General features: G+C 33.9%; 1 long non-coding RNA gene across 2 annotated transcripts; it reads right to left on the bottom strand.

Annotated features, from left to right (window-relative positions):
* Positions 1 to 1014: 1014 nt before the first annotated feature.
* On the bottom strand, positions 1015 to 3422 carry LOC113326629. 2 transcript variants are annotated; one of them, XR_003348427.1, is made up of 4 exons: positions 3389 to 3422; positions 3195 to 3260; positions 2984 to 3062; positions 1015 to 1146 (listed from the first exon to the last, which is right to left on the bottom strand). It is a non-coding gene; the product is annotated as an uncharacterized LOC113326629 (long non-coding RNA). The 2 variants fall into 2 exon arrangements; XR_003348428.1 differs by lacking the exon at positions 1015 to 1146 and adding an exon at positions 1946 to 1974.
* Between the last annotated feature and the right edge of the window lie 1481 nt (positions 3423 to 4903).

Below are 4903 nucleotides of genomic sequence, written 5' to 3'. Positions count from 1 at the left end.
AATGAACAAGTAAAATATGAAATTAAAAAGGTTCAAAGACCTTAGTGTCAACTAATTGGGTACCTCTATCAAGTTAAAGAAGCATATTAAAAATGAACAACTACTTACATTCTTCATGGAAGGAAGTTTCCGCGTCATCTTTCTCTTTCTCTTGCTCAGTACTTCCATCTCCTTGTTGCTCTGTCTCAACTAATTGTAACTCTTCTTCTTCATGCTCAGTACCTCCATGTACATCATCTTCATGTTGTATAAACTCTTCCTGGGTCACTTTGTAAGGATCAATACCCATTGCTTGCATAATTTGGCAACTAAATTTGTGAACCTTGAATTTCGCTGTTCCTGAAAGGTCCCCTTCTGATATCCCTTCTCTTGCAATTGCATACACTGCTTTAAGCATTGCTTGCTTTTCTTGCAGTTGCTCTTTCAGATGGCTATTCTCAATAGTTTGCGCTTTCATCCAACTTTGCAGGTCGTCCTTGCTGGGTACCACGGTTGATATACCCAGCTGCTTCTCAAGCTGTGAAAACTCAGCCACAAAGCTAGGAGTTGGATGCAATTAACAGATGGAGAGGTTAAAAAGAGATTGCAAAAAACAGTTGAACATTCTAAATATACATTTTTCGGTTGTATGTGTAACTTAAAGTTACATAAGCACATTTTATATGTGTAACCTATAGTTACATAAGCACATTAGATATATCTAATGTAAAGTGGATATGTGTAACTAAACGTTACACATATATCTAATGTAAAGTGGATATACATATAAAATGTGTAACCTATAGTTACATAAGCACAGGATATATATACAAACAGGATATATATGTTACATAACCTATAGTTGCATTCACTTGTGTTATCTTTTCCATGTGTAACTATAAATTACACAAGCACATTTAAATGTGTAACTTATAGCTACACATGACAATTTTGATTACATCAAAGTTTTATCTAAATTACATTACCATAAATATACAAAACCTAAACCAACTGACATATAACACTTACCGAAAACTGTGTCATGTCTGTTTTCCAAATGTAATCAGAAATCTGGTATATATCCCATCTCCCAACCCTCGGGATATCTTCCTCGTGGTTCTCAACTTTCGGGATTAATCCTGCTGGCGTGTGTTCAGCAAACAATAACTGCAACATATAAATTTTAATTAGTCGATTGAACAAAAATATCCATCACGTAACACTAAAACTGCTGGAATAGAAATTACACACAAGCTTTTTACCAGTAGGTATTGCACACAAGCCTTCACATTTGACAAACAACTAAGATTAGTATGAATCTCTTCAAACAAGTGCTCGTGTATTAAATCAGGCCACGACACCTTGAGCACCGTATCATAAGTTTCAACGATACTAAGATATTTCGCGTTCACTCCATTGGCATTTTTGTCGCCAAAAAACAATACACAGCAAAGATAAAGACCTATAAGGCAAACTAGATCCTTTTCATCAACTTTCTTTCTTTTCCCACTTTTTCTCCTTTTTTCCATAAGTTGTTTTATCTTCTCTAAAATGTTTGTCTTAGTCACCGTCGCCTGATGCTTTGTAGATTTGATATCGGTGAAGTATTTGTTGTATAAAACATTGTCAGTCAAATCACTAGGACAATAGTACTTTAACAGCTTCTGACCCTTTCTGCTTCCAATCCTCTGCATGCAAAATATACCAGCCAGCTTTGCCGTGTAGACTCTATAATCTTATCATCAGCAAACTTGAATGAACATGGTGTCTCACAATCCATGTCAAAGCAGTTCAAGAGCTTCAAGACGCCGTGTTTGTTGGTAGTTATCTGTCTTGTTGTAGTTGGTACAGTTGTATCATAGTCATCGTAATACATCATTACGAGTTCTCCGTAAGCAGCTCTCCTAAGATATCTATGAGCCCTATCAGTCAGTCCTATAGGCTTTATCACCTTTACTAAATCCTTTACTGCATTCAACGACTGCCTTAGGTTTCCTGTACACATCACACACAAAAATAGCATGAGTCAGTATGTTGTGTACTTATCAAATACACTCGTTTTTAACTACAAAATGAAAATCATGTTACAAACTATGTGTATTTGCCAAGTACACAAACTGAATCATTCTATTCTGTGTTGTGTAACCTTAACTTACATGCATATGAAGGTTTAAAGGGGTCATTTTTTTATGTCCAACTATAATTTACAAACACAATACAGTCATAGGTTATATTTTTGCATGTGTAACTTTTAGTTATCTAGGCAATTGCCAAATCAGTTATGTTATTATGCATGTGTAACTTGTAGTTACACAGTCAATTGGCAAGTCAGTGATTAGATTTTCAATATGTATCTTATAGTTACACAACCACTTTGCAAGTCATTGGTAACATCTTGAATGTGTAACTCACAGTTAAGATGTGTAACTACAAGTTACACAGCCACTTCTGCAAGGCTCATTTGTATGTGTAACTACAAGTTACACACTCAATATACAAACCACAACATAGTGGTGAGATTTTAAATGTGTAACTTAAAGTTACACAGGCCCTTGTTTGCGTAGTTATACATTCAAAAGCATCACTTACATTAGAAACTTTTAAATTTCTTCAGTTAGTAGATTTTAACTACAAGTTACACACTCAATCCTAGACATTCTACAAGGTGTAACTTTAACTTACACATGCATATTAATGAGTAACTTTAATTTACACAACCAATTTTCTATGTGTAACTACAAGTTACACATCCTAAACACAACCAATTTTTTATGTGCAACTACTAGTTACACATCCCTAGGCAAGTCAGTGGTGACAGGCTCACTTGGTATGTGTAACTATAAGTTACACAATCAATATACAAACCACAACACAGTCAGTGGTTACATTTTGAGTGTGTAACTTATAGTTACACATGTCATTGTCTGTGTAATTACATATTCACAAGCATTATATGAGAAATAAACATGAGACCATGACAACAATAGTTTTCACAACTTAGTACCTGTAATTGTATCATCTTTTCTAGGGGGATTCATTTTTCCTTTCACCATTTTTATTCCAAAAGAAATTTGATTCTGAATCTGCAGTTGATGTAGTAATAAAATCAAGTTAGTTGATTGCAATTCAACTTAGAGTTTCTAGGGTTTTCAAACAGTAACATCTCAGAAATGAAATCCACTAAATCAATCAGTTATATCACATCCATGACTTACCTTTGTTTCTATTTAATCAGTTATTTCATGGATTTTATGCACAAACGATTGTTCTCCTTCTCCGATCTGTAAAATTATCAGTCAGAATGAGTTATGTTTGTTGTAATCTCATTACAAACCCTAGTTCAGAAATTTTCGACCCACGAATCAGTAACAACAGGAATCAAAACTAACAGCTTCAAATCAAAACTTACCTAGTGATTAATCGTCGGAGTATTTCATCAACAGGAATCAGTAACAACGGCGATTTAGGTTTTGAATCTGAAACTGAATCTGAAACTGTTTCTTTTGATTTTTTTTGGTTTTTGAATCTGAAACTTTTTCGATATGTTTCTCTGATTTAGGGGTTAGCAAATGATGAATAGTTTTTGATCTCGATCTTTGTTTTGGAACAGATTTCAGGAAGATTTCTTGATTTTTTGGGTTTTTTTCTAGATTTCTTTCTGTTTCAGGTGTGTGAGATTTGTTTTCTCTCTCCTTGGAAATGAAATAATGGCGTCTGAACGAGAGAAAGGTAGGTGACGCCTCTTATATACTTGAGGCTAATTTAGTCTTTTCGCTTTTATTAAATTTATTTTTTAATTCAGGGCCTACTAATAAAACTCTTTTATCTAGGGGCCTCATATTATGGGTTATCCATGGGTTGGGCCTGAGCCTAATTTCCCGTTTCGAAAATCAACTATTTTCATGGGTTCGACCTGATGGTACATCACCTATCCATTGGACTTCTGGCTCGAGTTGATGACGTAAGTATTAAATACCCTTTTCCTAATAGATATCATATGAAATATTGGAAACCTGAAAAAGAAAATTTAAAACCATGGGTTTCCTGAATACCTTTATTTACTGATTAAAATCGTTTTAAAACATTGCAAATGGTTATGCGGATATGTGGAGATCAGCCACATTTCATTTGGTCATACTAATCAACTTGCCCAGCTTTAGTGTTTTATATGGATTATACATTGACAACTGTGATGATGCATATTTCTATGAAAATTTTTACATACCTTGTATCACTTGCAGGATGACTGGGAAAGTAGGACCGACAATATACAACCCTAAATTATTGAAAAATAGTAATACAAATTCCATGTGGTTATGTGTAAAATCCACCAACTCACCTGATTTCCTGCTTATACCCGGGTATTGGACTGGAAACGGGTGCATTTCTAAAATTGATCATTTTGATTGATTGGAAACGGATGATAAAAAATTCGCATCCACTCCTCCGTTGCTTTATTCTACTTTTAGGATATCCTTTATCAAAATGATTCACGAGCAATAACTTTCAAACGATTTTTTGGGCACCATCCCAGGGTCATGATTTCCATTTGACTATGTCATTTGGAAGTAATTTGGAACATCCCTTATCCAAATATTAATTTTAATAGAAAATTACGTACCCTTTTTGAATCGTTAAGTTAGTGATTACTATAGTGATTACTTGAATCGTTAAGTTAAGCTGATTAATGATTAGCATAAAATTAAATCAATAAGTTGTTTTTTCTAAAAAAAAAAATTATCGAAAGACAAGAAGAAGGAGAATAAGAATTTTGGATTTATTTTTTTAGAGACGTACTTCAAATTCAGTTTTTATTGCTTGGATTGTCCTAAAATTGAGAAATTTTATAACTTTATTTGGGCTAGGTCAAACACGTTCGGCTAAAAAAATTTGAATAACAGGTAGCCGAACTTATCTGTAAATG

The sequence above is a fragment of the Papaver somniferum genome, unplaced genomic scaffold (assembly GCF_003573695.1).
Source record: "Papaver somniferum cultivar HN1 unplaced genomic scaffold, ASM357369v1 unplaced-scaffold_10, whole genome shotgun sequence".
Classification (NCBI taxonomy): domain Eukaryota; kingdom Viridiplantae; phylum Streptophyta; class Magnoliopsida; order Ranunculales; family Papaveraceae; genus Papaver; species Papaver somniferum.
The sequence above is the reverse complement of the archived record's forward strand: the minus strand, read 5'-3'. Positions and strand labels throughout refer to the sequence as shown.